This window comes from Diorhabda carinulata, chromosome 8 (assembly GCF_026250575.1).
Source record: "Diorhabda carinulata isolate Delta chromosome 8, icDioCari1.1, whole genome shotgun sequence".
Lineage (NCBI taxonomy): Eukaryota > Metazoa > Arthropoda > Insecta > Coleoptera > Chrysomelidae > Diorhabda > Diorhabda carinulata.
The window spans coordinates 3141845-3159265 of record NC_079467.1 but is presented as its reverse complement, the minus strand read 5'-3'; the positions used below and the strand labels follow the sequence as shown (position 1 = coordinate 3159265).

The following is a 17421-nucleotide window of genomic DNA, read 5'->3' as shown; positions in this document are numbered from 1 at the left end:
TAATTAAATCCGATAATAATTCCTGTCCACCATACTCTTTCCTTTTGTTCAAACTTGGACGGACCCAACATTTACGCTTCCGTTTTCGTGAATCACCACACAAAATTAGAAAACACGCTGTAGCAGTTAAGTCTTCCTCCATCATGTCACAAAACTACAGCAGTGTGGACAGAATGTTGTACTCAACTGAATTTGAGATTCGACAAGTGTCAACATTCATTTACATTGTTGCACTAGTGAGGACTAGGAGTTTGTTTTATGTCAATGTTTAATGAATTTAAACATTTAGCAACTTAAAATTGCTACAAGTTGCCATATGTTGCTCCAGTGTGGATGTACCTTTATGCTCATGTCATTAGATTATTTTACTTAATGATAGAAAAAAAATTGATTCAGTGGAATAGTCAACAGGATGCAAACTATCATCCCTTATATTAACCTTCCGTGGTGTATTGAATACCAAAATACTGGCCGAATCTCTTTACTAAAATATCATGAGAACAATTAAATACTTTAGTGTGTATCAAATCAATCTAACAAGGATTTTTTGTAAACTGAACATTTGAATATCCACCAATGAGCGGAAAATCCACTAGTGGCTAAAAATGAGATTTTAAATCGATCAGTTTTAGAGATCACTTCAGTGTAAGTATCACTCCATTTTGTAAACATACTTTCACTTTAGTGTTAGCATAATATCAAATACGATTTTATCCTGATTGATGTTATTTAAGGTCAGGGTATTGTGTGGGAAACTAAAGGATATCGACCCAGTAATAATCTAATCTAAGACCTTTCTGGCGGTACGGATATCAATTTATAGCAAGGCGACTAGCTACTTTTATTAGTTGTATAAAATTTAAAACAAATATTTACTGTTTCATCGGCTGTGTTGACTTAGTTGTATTCAGTAATATTTTTTGTTAATATATAACACGGGCAAAGCTTTGGTCAACCACTGATTTCCTTGTGAAAAATGTTAATGTTATACCGCCACAGTATCCTCTATATATTAGTTTTTATATACCGATAGTTGATGAAACGTAAACATCATCATTACCTGCATTGTTAAAATTATTCTGTAATAAAATGACTTGGGATAATAAATCGAGTTACAGCATCTGGAATGAGTATTTATTATATTTTATGATTTTACGTATGAATTTTTGTTTAAATATTATACAGGGCGTCCCACTATGAGTTAAAACTATCGTTTGGATTTTCGGATACGATCTTTTTAACTAAAATATTTTCAAAGATGGCTGACTTCCTGTTTTACCGAAAATCGACTATAACTTCATTATTTTAAATGAAACACCCTGTATAATAATTCATTATTGAAACCTAAGTAAAATTTTAGTATACTTTTGTTTGAAAACTCTTTTCGAAAAGTGCATACTTTTTGAGCTATTAATTTTTTTTTTTTGAAAGTTGAACTTTATAAATTATTTTTTTACTTTACTTTACCCTTAAAGATATGAAAATGGTTCTTGTTCGGCTGTTTTTAGCAATCTCAGATGTATTTGAATCTGTGTTGAAAATAGTTTCATTTTATACAGTGTGTGTATAATAAGTGTTCAAAATTTAACTTCATAAATATGAAATTTCTTTATTTTTTTAAATAGAACCACCCGGTTTTTTCTATTTTAATGCAATTCAGGGGTAAAAAATAAGGCAAATTCATGTATACTTTCCCATATCTTAACCTTACCGTTATCTAGATATCAAATGTTTTCTGTTAATTTTTAGAGATGCAGGTGTGGTCTAAATTTTATTTATTAGTTACTAAATTGAGAACGAGCCATTTTAACAATTTTCGAAACTGATTTTGTTGGAAATCAGCAAGTATTTTGTTGTAAACAATTGTGATTATAGGGGGTACGAAGTATTCTTATAGAATCTTAATAAATCTTCCATGTCAAAACAAGAGAATGTAGTTATTATACCACAAAAATAAAAACAGCAACATGCCTCTGATGAATGGAAAAATAAATAAAATTAGAGCACCAGAAGGCGTAAATCAAACAAAATAATTAAATAATACGCTGTTTGTCTATTTTTTTATCGGCCTACACAATCACAGTATACATTTAACTTCTCTTCGTAGATCTGATTTTTGTTTACTTAAAAATAAATATATCAAACTCAATACGCAACCTGCAAATAAGGAAGTCATTCATTCTATTACATAATTATAATCATGGTCTAGTTGAACAAGCGTTAACCGTCTTAAAAGCTTTAATTCGTAAACCGTCATAAGTAATTAAAAAGGCAGTCAGAATAAAGAGCAAATACTTTTAGGAAATGACTCATTCTATTATCTACTGAATATATTGTATTACGGTGATTATACCGGAACTTAAAATACATCGAATAATACTTCGTAGTGACTAATAATCTGCGTACAAGATTATATTATATTAACGTGATTTTCATAAGCTGATAGGTGCGGTAAACATAATAGATGTTCAGATGAACAACTTCAAGTCTGTAAAAACTAATACTGAGTAAGGTTAGGTAGATTTTTATGTACTGGTTTTGAGAACAATATATCCAGTCGAAGAGAGCTCTCGCAGAAAAATATTCTGTACTCATAGGATTCAAACTACCAATATCGGATACCTGCAAGACTTGCCGAACATTAAAATAAAGGCGGCAAAAGAAGGTAATAATGGAGAGCTAGAAAATATGTTAAATCCATATTAGAACCTGCACCAGATTCGAGCCGAAGCAATTCAAACATTGCTTAAAAGTTAAATAAACACACCTGCTGAAAAAAAATTTATAGTCTCTTTAGATTTTTAACAAAGTATGCCCTTACCAAAACTAGCAACTGGTCCTGCATTTTACTGCCGAAAGGCTTTATAACCTAGGAATTCACGGCTGTACAAATGAGAAAAGATTAATGTATTTATGGACTGAAGATCAAGCTAAGCGCGGGGCGGATGAAGTTACTTCTGTAGGGATGAAATTTTTAGAAACCAGTCAATATCATATTTTGATAGACTTAGAGAAATGCCGAAACGTCAATTTTTTTAACAATCTTTCAAAAGTTAATAAAAAAACCAATATAAATACGCAAATTGTCAGTGTCAATATCATATTTTGATAAAGACTTAAAGTCTAAACGACAAATTTTATCTTTTCTCCAAAAATGATTAAAAATAACAAAAAAACTAATTTTGAAACAGAAGAGACTTAAAATCAACAACATTTAGATGCATTAATATATAATATGTATAATAAAAACCAATATATTGGGGTTGCAGTAAACTTTGGAATTTGTGTACTCTTTATTAAAGAAAATTTTTTCATTCCGTCCTGAGCTAGAGATAGATCGGTAAATAATATATTTTTAATGTCTTAAAATATCAGTTTCAATGATTGACTTCACATGGTATTTTGTGAAAATATGTGCATTGTTCAATGATTCAATCAATTTCAATTACTTATTTTAAACATGTTTACGTATTAAAGAATTTTAATCTTATGTGAATTACAACATGCATTGTTAATGTGAAATCCAATTTCTCAATTTTTTACATGATTTTCTGCGTTATGATAACATCTAGGAATTAATCCTAAAATTGAACTTTCCCTGATGATGAGAAGAATACTTCCCGAAAGCTTGGATTTTTAGTTTAATAAAGAGTACACAAATTCCAAAATTTGCTGCAACCCTAATATATTTTTTTAGGTCTCTTCTATTTTAAAATTAGTTTTTTTCTAATAATTTTCGAAAGACACAAAAATTGACGTTTCGACTTTTCTTCAAATCTTTATCAAAATATGATATTGACACTGACTATTTGTGCATTTATATTAATCCATAGATCACCTTCATCATGAATATCAAAATAAGAATAAAATAAAAAAATAAAATATTCTAATAAGAAAAATTTATAGCTTTTTCGTTTTTATGAATATGAATCATTTCTAAATGATAAAAAAGACCTAAATAATTTAAGTAAAGTTTATAGCTACATTTTGTAAATTCTAATAAAACTACAAATTAATTTTTCTTATTAGACTATTTTATTTTTTGATTTTATTCTTATTTTGATATTTATGATGTAGGTGATCTATGGATTAATATAAATCCACAAGTCGTCAGTGCCAATATCATATTTTGATAAAGACTCAAAGAAACGTCAAATTTTCTGTATCAAAAATTATTAAAAAAACTAATTTTAAAACAGAAGAGCTCTAAAATCAAAAACATTTAGATGCATTCATATATCAAAAGGTTTAAGAAATCAGAAATTAAAGAAATTAATATATATATATATATATATAACTTTTTCTTATTGGGAACGTGGCAATGAAACACCAAAGTGGACTAACTTTAATATATTTTCCGAGCTTCAGGGAAATAATTAATTGAAATTTGTGGTGATTTTAAATTGTATAAATTCTTGTAAAAATTTTAAATTCATAGAATTCAATATTCAAAGTAACGTCACTTTGAATATTGAATTTTCAATCCTATGAATTCAAATCGTGCTCAAGCAATTTTTTATTTCACTATTTATATAGTAATAATTATTTTTTGGGGTCATTTATGCATACCAAAGAGAAGAGTTGTTTTTGAACACTTGTTACATAAATAACTATTTTGGTTAAAAAAAAATCAAAAGTTCGATTTTTATATATCTACTAGTAGCTTGAGACGTCACATTACCTCTAATCCTAAGGAGACCTCAAGATGTGAAGAGAATTATGTATAATAAAATTAGTAATTAATTATTAACATTGGAATTCTATCATTTTATGACCATGGAAAATGATTCACGTTTGAATCCCGTAATTTAAACGATACGGTTTTTAGATATTCTAACAAATGATTACAATCGTTCAAAGAATTCATGAAATCAAGGTGAAACATTGACGCTGCAACCGGTTTATTATGGATATATTTATAGTTCTTCTCACTTTTTAATCTGTGAAAATATTAGTGTTCATGATGTAGCAAAAATTTTTATAAGAATCATATTTACGTTAAGCGAAAAAATGTACATTTCCATAACAACCAACAAGACATAGACTGACAAAAATTGTAGAAGTAAGTACAGAAATTTTAGCAAAAATAACATCTAAGAATGAATTTGCCTTTTACATTGTTAGACTATTAATGATTCTGTCTTAGTACAAAAAATAACTATTCAAGAAATTAACCTCCTATCATAACTAAAATTACAAGTAGTGTAAGTATGTGATTATATACAACTCCATTGACTAGAAATGTATCTAAGTAAATTTATTTTTAAATAAATGATATATATATCATGTGTAAAGTATGAAAGACTTAATATCAAGCATCAAAAGTAAGTATTTATACAAAACATACATACGTTGAGATTTTAGAACTTCTTTCAATTATAAAGTGACGTTCTTTAATCAAAGAAGAATACCAAATTACATCCAATTGAAGTGAAACCAGTCCTTCACGATGCGTCCAATGCTTCCAACGTTGATAGTTGGTATCAGTATTACGTATGTCATTCGACGAATGTTTTGCTTCCAACGGAACGTTGACAATGGAAATATTGAAACTAAGTTGGAACCAACACTTGAGGTACAACTAAACACACACCTTATCCTCTTGCGCGTGAACGCTACGTGCTTTTTATGAAGCACCAAATTAATTTGGTGAACAATCGGGGATCATATTTTTTCAAGCTTGTCTGTAGCGTTACTTCCAGCCTTAGCCCAATGTTCCGCCAACGTTGGAAGGTAAATGTTGGATGGATTAGTTGCAGCACTGTATCCAGCTTTCTTTACAACTATCAGTCAACGTTGGAACGCGAATGTTGATTCAAACATTGGACGCATCGTGTAGTACCGGCTTAAGTGTTTTAAGTTTCAGAGAGATTTGAGGTGTATAAATACTACTAAAGGAAAATGAAAAATGTGTTGCGATGCTATTGACAAACAAAAAAGCAAAGTAAAGTAAAGAATAAGTATTTACAAAATCAATTATTATTGAAGTTTCAAGAATGGTTAGATAAAATTCATGAATTATTTGAAATCTCACATTCCTCTCCTACAAATAATTATTGTTTAAATAAAAATCAAGGTATATTATTCTCAAAATTGATAAGGGCAAAAAATTCGGTATTCGGTAAGAACGTACTACTTTACATATTGTATAGAAAACGATAACAATGTGCTGCCATTTAAATATTACATCGATGACACTGTATCTCTGAATTGGGACAATCGGTATACATTAATTGTATTATAACATCGTGATTGAGAATATCGAACTATTGAATGTATTTCAAATAACAGGTTCATTGTACTAACTATAAAAGACATCATTTATTTAATACCAAGGATAATACAGTAACTTGTAAATATTATAGTCCATTGAAATGTTACAATGGACTTTGCGTTTTTCTGAGGACGAAATTTTATTTTATCGATATGTGGGGGATCAAGGAAAGCTTAACCCCAAATTTGTAGGGTTCCACCCCTTGACCACCGGTCGCCATCTTAAATAAAGGGTTGAAAAGCTATTTTTGACGACATCTCGCGAACTATTGTCCCTACAAAAAATTCGTGAAGACATAAATTGTGGCAAATAGCTTTGCCTACAATTTTGTAGGCACTTTTTATGATTTAACGGCGAATTTAAAAATTTATGAGCAACAAAGTACAGAAATTTTGTCAACAATTTTTTTTCGCTCAATAACTTTCAATTTTTCGATTTTTCAATAGAACCACCAATATTTTAGATCGTTCTTTGAGGATTAATTTTAAATGTCGATTTTTTGAATTCCATTCATTCTTGTGGCCCATAGAGCGCTCCAAAAGTGCCGGGGCGCCTCTATGCTTACCACATTGTGCAAAAAACAAAATATCTATCATTTCACTTTTTTTTATTTTTCTTTTCTTTACAGATTTTTCTGAAAATTTATGTATAATTTATTATTTTTAAACGATTCTTTTCCCCTTTTGGTATCCACATGTTCGTTTGCTTCTTCCAACTCCAATCTTCAGACCTTTGATATATCCTAGTCCTCGACTGGACCTGGTGATATACTCGAAGACTGTGGAAACGAGCTAAATCTTGGGTTGGAGGCAGTGACAATAAGCTAAATGAATTTTTAATCACAGTTTTGGCAAATCGTTTAAATCGCAAGTTGTCTTTATTACCGCCATATTATACTATGAATAAACGTTCATCAACAAGAACCAATAAAGAAGAATCAACTTTTTCAAACAAAAAGAGTGCGGCACCACTAGGTAACTCTGTATGTTTCTAATTTTCTGAATATGTAAAGGAAATTGTGAAAACATATGTGGCTGCAGAAAAGCAAGCCTCAAATGCTCTGCGGTATGTCTTCATTGTGCTAGCGAAACTTACAGCAACTTCATGGAAATATCAAAGTTAACAGAAGAAAACGAATTAGAAAATGAACTTCCAACTATGACTCCAATTTTAACTCCCGTCATTCCCCAAACCTGTACTTTTGACACAGATGTAGATACTGACCCTGAAACACAACCTCGACCATCAAAAAGAACTAAAATAGACTAGGTAGTACATATTCAAATCTTTCTCATCTATAACTTATCTGTGGATTAGGCCTACTGGGGATACCACTTAAAAAACGCGCCTACGGAGTCTACCTCATATGTAGCGGGGAATAGAGTCGATTAAAAATAATGAATTATATATAATTGTTCAGAAAAATTTGTAAAGGAGAGAAAAATAAAAAAAATTAAATATTAAATTAACATATTTTGTTTTCGGCGCAATGTGGTGAGCTAAGACGCTCCCCGGCACTTTTGGAGCGCTCTATGAGCTACAAGAGTTACAAAATTTCTACTCATAATTTTTACTCATAACTTTTTAAAATCGAAGTTAATGGCAGAGCGATTGGCCACAATTTATGTCTTTACGAATTATATCCACCCCTTTATTTAAGATGGCGGCCAAGGTACAAGGAGTGGAACCACACAAACTTGAGGTTGAGCTTTCCTTGATCTCCCCCCCCCCGCTAAAATAAAATTGCGTCCTTAGAAAAACGTAAGGCGAGGGTACTAAAATTGTAACATTTTAATGGACTATTGGGGTTACTATAATCAAATGTTATGAAATATTCATGGGCTTCTCTTACTTCCAATTTTTTTGGGGAGTAAGAGAAACCGCTGATGTGCCCACGTTCCGATTTACATGTACTAGTCTACTGTATATAGGCCAGGATAGAATCCTTGCAAAATTATAGAAAGTGGGAAAAAAATAATAGTAGGATGAAACCCATTGAAAAAGGAGAATATAATAAAAATAAGAGAATAAACTTTTGAGGGTAATATGAGATCAGGAAGTGGATAAGGGTGAGTTTTAGAGGGTCAAAAAGTTTTATCTCGATTGACGGTACAAGTCCTATGGAAAAAAATTAGTAACAAAGTATTCACACTTTTTCACATAACCTCAAAATTTATGTGGGAAATAGAAATAATCAAGTTTTTGGTTTTCTAATTTTATCTTTTACAAAAAATATTTTTTTTCATGAAATTTAGTTGAAACTCGCCTCAATATGATCTAATCACACTGTAATTTATTTGATTTGAAATATTCAGGTTTTCATCTTATTTTGACTTGATAATACCCCCGTTAATATATTAGCTTTTATTGAAAAGTCGGTGAGTTTTTTGTTTGTTGACATCTCTACTTTATGTTTGTATAAAAGCATATTAGCAACACCATTGTAAATTTTATCAGAAAAAGCAAAAAAAAACGAGAAAAACTCTTATTATTATTAGTTATGTATATCAACGTAACATGGAATCTCACGTTTTTCGTGTATTTAGAGTGTAAAATTTTGATAAATAACTAGAAAGTGCACCAAGAAAATTTACCACGATGATGGTAATATTTTTTACGCAATCAAAAAGTGGAGATTTCAAAAAATAAAAAACCCACCGACTTATTAAAAAATGCTGATATTTTAATCGGTGAATTTTCGCTAGAAAATTAGGGGGTAATTATACACTTTCACGGTCACCTGGTTTTTTGGCTCTAGAAAATCGAAAAATGGATGGATTTTAATGATCTTGGTCTCAAAATGTTCCATTTTACGGCGGATTTATAAAAAAAATACGAAAATTAAAAAAAATAAATATTTTTCATAGTTTCATGACTTTAAATTAAAAAAAAAATGACTTTTTACATATAATCCTTAGTAACTATTTCTGACGTCTTGGAATCAAGTTCGTATATTTTTTTTCGCAATTTACATAAAAAATGAATATTTTGAAAAAAAAAAGTTTTTCTACTATTTAAGGTTTAAAACTATTAAAAACCGCAAATTCAGCCACTACCCCCGTGTTTTTCATAAATTCGTCGTAAAATGGAACATTTTGAGACCAAAATTATAAAATTTATCTATTTTTCGATTTTTAATGGTCCAAAAACTATTAACATTGAAGAATATAGTACGAAACTATTCACGAAAATTGATTGTTTTTCATCGATTTCATTTTAAGCTATAAAAACTGAAAAAATCATTCTTTTTGAATTTTTTTTTAAATTGTTTATTAATTTATGTAGAATACAAAAAAAAGAAAGAACTTTATCTGATAATGAGATAATTTTTTTGTAAAGGATTATTTTGCAAAACCGTTTTTTTTACGATTTAAAACAGTAAAACTATGAGAAATTTTCATTCCAGCTATTTCTAATATTTTTTTTTATAAATCCGCCGTAAAATGGAACATTTTGAGACCAAGATCATTAAAATCCATCCATTTTTCGATTTTCTAGAGCCAAAAAACCAGGAGACCCTGAAAGTGTATAATTACCAATTAGGGTGCTTTCTCGATATAAATTCAAAATTGGTTAGTTTAGGTTAATAAAATAAAAAAGTTAATAAATAAATATATCCAATTTAATAAACCACAATATATTTGGGTCATGAAAAAGTAAATTTTCACCAAAATATGTGAAAAAATTTTTCAAATAAACTTTGAGGTTATGTGAAAAAATTATCTACAACTTTTCGTTTGACGTTTTCCATAAAATAAAACTTCTCCTCCTATTTCCTCCTTCTCTAAAGGGTTTCGTCCTACTATTATTTTTTTTTTGCCTTCAAAGCTTATCTATCTTTGTTTAGAAAACGTAATGATATGTCGAATTACAATTATTTTTATCCTCGTAGGTGTGTGTCAATCCTACATGCCTGTACGGTTTTTTTATATTTCTGGCTAATTACTTAAGTAGCGAGCGTCGATGTTCCTCCGGTTGTATTGATATTATCGTTTTTGGTCGACTTCTTTCATCTAATAATTCCGGTAGGATCTGAACTTGAATCTCGTCATCTCTTGATTTAGCTAAAAACTTAACATAAGTAGTTCAGGTTTACCTGACGGTTACACCGGAAAACGTGTGCCAGGCCAAAATTGTAAGGAGTCAGAGATTGCTATTCCAATTCAAAAGAATAAATAAAAAAGAGAAATAAGAGCTAGGATATATAAGTGGAAAGATATAGTTGAGAAAGAATGAAATTCTCCAAGTAAATCTATAAATAACGTGCACGTAGTTATCTAAATACATAACTACAATTTGCAATAGTGGAAATTTTTGTTTACTGTTTACGTGACCCAGATCTTGTATGAAAGTATTGGAGTAACATCCGGAATATATTTGCTAGTCACTTTATATTATGACTAATTTTAAAAACGAATTATTTCCCATTTTCGATATAATATTCCACAACTAATAAACGTAATCTACGAATACAATGAGTTTTACCACAACAGCTACAAATTTGATAAAATTTGTTTATCTCTGATTTTTCAACAGTCTTCAGTTTGACGTCTCGATATCGTGAAGTGTTTTTGTATGATGAGGAACTCCTCAAAAGACTCATTCAAACTGAATATTATACTTCAATACGTGAACCTTGGTGAAATTGATCTTTCTAATAAAGAAAAAAAGGTAAGTTCTAGATGAATATTTTAACAAAATATTCACAGAATATTCATAAGTTTGACTTATTCTCATAAATCACAACATTGTGCTCCACTCTGATTTTGCGCTGCGCACAACATTTTAATTGCTGAGAATTATGGAAACAAATCACCTTAAACAGCCTCCGTTCTGATATCAATTTGTGTTGGTGACATTTTAAAAAAAACTTGACTGAGTGGTCGTGTGAGGTCTAGTTTAATAACATTGATCGAAGCAGCAATTTGAAAGAAGTAATTTGTGTAAAGGTTGTTGAGACTTATTAAAAGTTTTGTGCGAATGGATTCTATCTACTAAATGGGACCAAGAACTTTTAGACCGCACAACGTACTTTCACTGATTCTACCAATACCAGACTGTCGTTAAAATCTTTGAAACTCTAAAACTATAAAACTAGGAGAAAACCGATTGAAGCCTCTTTGTCAAAACCTCTTAAAAATTTCACGAAAATAAGTAGCTATACGTCGAGATTCTAGAAGTTCTAAACGTGTTTCAACCCATGAAATTAGTTAATATTTTGCTCTCATCTCCTCTATCCCTATAACACTCCATCCGAATCTTTTATTATGAATACAATGATGGAAATCTTGCCGTGTCAGGCCTTTCAGAACGCGTGCTATTTTCACAAATTTAACGGTCTCTTATTTCAAGTGTAAAGCATGTTATGTTATTATTCTTCACAATCATTTTGGGTCATTTTCAGCGGCGTTCAAAGCAGAAACTGATCTGCTAGTTTCTTGTTAATCAGATGCGACAAGTTCAGGCAATGTTGGCGGCACGGATTTTTTTTCAATTCCTACAGTTCCAACAATAGTACGAATACTTAACGGGTATTCAAAAGCCGTATCTAGTTTGTATTTGATTGAAAATTTGCTTATAAACAGATGTATGTATTGGATAAAAATTTCTTTCTCCTATTTTCAAATCAATAAATTCAAACACCATACATGAAACTTATAACTTATCACATTGACAACTATTTCCTTTAGATAAAAATTTTGTGGCGCCATTCAACTGATAACATTGAATTCTTTTCATTTTGTGAAACTTTATTCTATCAATCTCACTCTTATATTGGTAGAGAAGGTGTGCAGATTTATTTCTACCTAAGCAGGTACAGACACAGGTCAACAGAAACCATTAGGAATATTTGTTTATAACCCTCAATAGGCACTTATCAGGGTAAAGAGATTGAACAGACAGGCGAAGTTGTCGGACAATAATTTAGTATGTGTCAGCTGCTTTTCAGTATTTACCGTGAAAATCTATTATTCGTTAGGCCGAATAATAGAGGATGTTTAGTTTGTAGATCATTATCAAATGTGACTTCATAAACTTTATTCAATTCTTCACTCTAGAAAAAGCACACATAAAAGCGGCAACTTGCACTTAAAAGATTTGGTGAATCGTCAAGAGAATATGCATAATCCATTTTCATCTTCATAAGTAATTTCGATTTAAAATTAGATATTTGTTACGTTGCAAATAAATACATTTCATCCACGACTGTTGTATAATTATACGTCAACATGTTCGACCTTAATAATACCCATCAAAGAATTTTAATTTAGTTCTGTACACATCAAAAAATCTAAAAGTTAATTTTGCTAGATCAGACTCAAACCTATCTCCTATAGATTTAATGGATTAACACCTATCAGAGACATTGAATTTTTTCGTCTTATATGTGTTTCTTAACGTACTATGGTTTTTAGAAAAATTTATAAATTGTATTACCTCTTGAAATAATATAAATTTAACTTAAACCTCTCAAAATTATTGTATATTTAGATTTCTCAGTGTTGATATATGTCAGAAAAACAACTAAAAATAATATTGAAAATGAAAGCAATTTTCCTTTAACACCATTATAAATTATAGAAACTCCTTAAGTTGCCTCATTAAATTTATTACCGGAAGAGTCAAGAAAAGTATATATTATAACATAAGAACAATGATATATTGTATGAAATATTTGTTAGTACAAAAAAATAGTTTCTAATAATGTAATAAAATTTTCCGACAAAAATATTTAGTAGTTGTGGATAAAGTATAGTATTCTACTCACGTATAATGAATTATTAGACACAGAAACACACAAAAAAATTAAATGTCCGCCAAGAGAAGTATCCTTCTGTAGTTGACGCTTATTGTGTGAACGAACCTATTCGAAGGTATGCCAATTGGAATTTAGTCACTATGAAGTGTGTGTCGGAAGCGGACCATGTTGTACGTGCGTGAGTTTTAGAAAAAAGGTGATTCGGCGACTGTTCATCACTTAAATGATGCACCAGGAGCTCGAATGATTGGAAAATGGGCCAAGAAGTTGGAAGATAACTAAAATCCGGGCATCCAAAGTGTTTTAAAATGATCGGAAACGAGCTACGTTGACGAATGGTTGACAGTGTTATTTGGACTGTTCATGACGAGCCTACCTTGTTAACGCGGAAGCGTGGTGTTACTTTGAACGTGCTTAGAACGCATTTTTACACAAAGCTTTGTGGTTTCACCTTTACAAAATTTAGTTAATGCAAGAAATTAAGTCTCATAATGCTAGTGAGAAGTTTGACTTCGAAAACGAGATGATTGAGCGCTTTTCAATGTTTACCAACATCTTGGTTTTGCATGTGGCTCATTTTCATGTTAATAGATACGACAAAATCGCCGCTACTCGGAGTGCAAGCAATCCAAAACACAAACATCAGAAACCCCTACATTTGACTAAAGTGATGAAAGATGAAATGACAGCTACAATGAATTCAAAGCGTTATGTGTAGATGTTAGACGACTTCTTCGTACCTGAACTTTCATGGTTATAACCAAAGAACATGGTATTAGCAGAACGGAGAAACTTTAAGCCACGAGCACCTGGGAAATTGATCTCAAGGATAAATGACGTCCACGCAATCCCGATTTAACACTTATGGACTTTTTTATGGGGGTTTGTCAAATCTAAAGCTTACGCTAAGATATCTACATCCCTCGCAAAATTAAAAGAAAATATCCGTCACGAAATGGCAGCCATCACGGAGAATACGTGCCTAGTCGTCGTAGGTAATTAGATCGATTAAATGAATGCTATTTACGCAAATGTGTACATTTGGACGATGTTCTTGTTAAGAAATAATTTCTCAAACAGTGTATTTTATTATGTAATATACATTCTTCCGATCAACTATAGTCTACGTTTCTTAAAATTGTTTTTTTAAATGTGAGCTTCCTTTTGAGACACCTTGTATGATACAAAATTGCACCTTGGATATTATGAAATCGAAAGAGAAGGTCTCTTGAATAAGACTGCAGTGATAATTTGAGGTTAGGAAAACATACTTTACCAAACACACCGCAAGAATTTCAATTAAGGAATGATTCACACAAATTTAAATACTTTCATTATGCGATAAGATATATATGTATACATAATTGAAATGTATTGTGTAGGTAAAGTAATTCTGTGATTTAGTGATTATAATTTTGTTGTGGTTTTTAGAAGCAAATTAAATATTTACCGTTGTTAAATATGATTTTTGTTGCTTTATATTTTTTCTTGCAAACTAAAACTATCGGTGTTAGTACTTACTCAATTTGGCAAATATCATGCATAAAATATTTTCTATTATTCTATTCACGAAGTGTGATCATAAGATTTCTTCAAAAAAAATGTTATATTATAGTTTATAGAGCTTAAAGAGCTTTACTGAATATGTACTCAAAATAAACAACACTGTCCTATCCTCACTGCTGTTATAGTTCTTCCAATATCAATTGCGGATTATAAAAACCCTTGCCGACAATTTTGTTTGATCTACCATAGGCGTAGATACCTCATTTTATAAATTGCCCTTTCTTGCCCCATTATTTTTTTTCCGGCAAACGAAATTTGAAAGCAAGAAAATAAATACTTTACAAATAAAACAGAAGAAAAAAACATTTCAATTCCAAAGTATCTTTATAAATAACAATGGTAGTCAGAATCGTCTGAACTTGAGACATCATTTGATTGAATTATGAAGGGTTGTAAAGAGGGTGATATCACATACTCATCTTCTTCTTTGATAACAACTCACTCAGTTATTGAGACTGATTGCATTTTCGTAATTCTGATTTTAACTTTATAGGGTTAAACTTGCAATAGTAAGGAGGTAGTTTAAGAAGAGTGTGGAGTGTGACCCTGTTCCTTGCACAGCTTGTCAATATAATAAATTTCTTCTTAACAGTAAATAATTTAGAATCCTCTGTTCGTGGAGCACAGATTTCTAATTCCGGACGTGTTCTGAATAAGTCCAACATATCCTTGGACAATGGTAAAGATTTTCAATCCGGTGCAAGTGCATTAATGCCTATTTGGCATTTTTGTGATATTTACCATGAAATAACCTCTAACCAATGTGGTTTTCTATGGTCTTGAATGATTATTGCTGATTTGAATCTTTACACAGTGTGTGCCAGTTCCAATTAAAATAGCAGAAAAACTGAAAATAATCACATTTTTTCTTTGAATAAAGTTTGCTGAATACGACTTCAATGTAATATTTTTTGGTTTGCTGGACATAAATCAGCATCCTATGGAGATGTTTCAGACCAATTTGGCATTACACTCAGTGCATTGAGAAAGGTTGTGGAGAAAACAGCTTACTCTTTAAGCAATCTGCCTGTTAATGTGATAACCTGACCAACAGCTGAAGAGAAAATGCATATGCATATACAGTTTCCAGTCAACGGATTCTCCAAAGTTATGGGCGCAATAGATGGAACCCATATTAAATACAAATAATGGAGATTATGTTTATAGAGTGGTATTTTTCTAGTTTTTCGAATCGACATATGATTAATCCATTCAGAGAGCACAAAAATTAGAAATAAGTCACAGACTTGATTCAAACTGTACTTTCCAGGATTTGCCTGTGGAAACAAACCTAATAGCTCTTTCTATAATTTGTTCCATTGTTTCAATGTGAATTATTTTCTTAAAAATAATAGTAATAAGCTGACATAATATTTTTAATTCACCACCATGTATCGTGCAATCTATCTTAATAGGACAATAAGTACTTGCTATATTAATCAAGACTGCTGGAAGCATCTTTTAAGGATTTTTTTACACTGATATTTTTTCATGACAATATCCCATATAGGATTTTACGACAGGCCCAGTATAGGCCCAGACTCGCTTGGTTTACAAGCCCGGATCAGGCCTAGTTGCCTAGATAAACCCAAGACTGGTCTGCAACCCTGGGCCAGGCTGGTTCTTTGTTAAAATAGATTTGCAATATATTGTTAATAAAATTATTTATGACAAATTTCCATTAATACACTTTACTGATTAATGTGCATAAAAATATTGGTTAAATAATTACACATATAAAGAAATAATTATTGTCTTTTATGCATAAAAGAATTCCATTCATAAATTCATATTCATATTTATTATGGATAATTTAGAATAAAAAAAAGCCCCGTCGTTCAAGTCTGGGGGCTCCTACATGGGATTGACTATACGTTATAACTGACAGTTGACAGAAAGTTCGTTTGGTTTGAATCTTTTAAGGACGACGTACTTCTACGTTTTCTTCTGTTTCCTGCATCAGGTTAGGCACTTATTTTGAAACTAACTAAAACTATTGCTTCATCTCTAAGGTATTTGAACGTCAATTTCGATAATGGAATTGGACACGTACCGCGGACGTTCACAGTAGATCTAAGTCTTTTATTCTTAGGAGGATTTAAGTGTTAAGAGTTGTTTACAATACCGAAAATTTGAATCCTATAGGTTCTTATTAGCTCATTTTCAATGTTTAATCGTGTGCGTTTGCCAAGTAGCAAGTACACCCAGATATTTTGTCTAATTTTCTTGATTTATCTCAATTTTATTTAGTGTCACCAGTGGACATGTGTCTTGCAAGAATTGCTGGATCATCATCAAACGTTGCTATTTCTGGTTAGTCAAAAGAATTAATTAAATAGAGTATATATCCAAGAATCCTTCCTTGTGATATTCCTGAGATGAATGGATGTAATCTAGTTTATATATCTCAACATTGGACAAAGAAACGACAATCCTCCAAATAGGATTTCACTTCCATGTCAATTTTACTTATAATTAAAATCACAGAAAATTGAGATCAATCTTTTTAGATTGGTCGTGAGGAAGTAAGCGTTTCATTTGCTCTGTCAATAATAGTATCGAAACAGTTTCCTCTAAAGAAAATTTCCCATATTCGGGAATAGGTACAGCACATTATCATGATGAATAATAAAGCGATTTACCCATTTTACAAGTCTTTTTCTTCGTACATTGTTCTTCACATAACTTTCGAATGCTCAATTTTCACTTTGCCATTTTATTCACTGTTTGAACATTTTTTTAACTTATTTAAAAAAGGTCTTAGCTTCAGATGGGCAATACTTTTTCTTAAATACACGTTCAATTTAAAAAAAAAAACGCA

The 17421-nt window shown here is 30.8% G+C and overlaps 1 protein-coding gene across 2 annotated transcripts in view; it reads left to right on the top strand.

The window, feature by feature from the left end:
* LOC130897452 (phospholipid phosphatase homolog 1.2 homolog) overlaps window positions 1-17421 on the top strand; it is a 51365-nt gene that overhangs the window by 12274 nt on the left and 21670 nt on the right. Inside the window, exon 1 of one of the 2 annotated variants that reach the window (XM_057806315.1) lies at window positions 4871-5062. The exons of the other annotated variant lie outside the window; for it this stretch is intronic. The gene's annotated coding sequence lies outside the window, so the exon portion shown is untranslated. Of the gene's footprint in view, window positions 1-4870; window positions 5063-17421 lie in introns of those variants that run through there. 2 annotated transcript variants of the gene reach the window in all.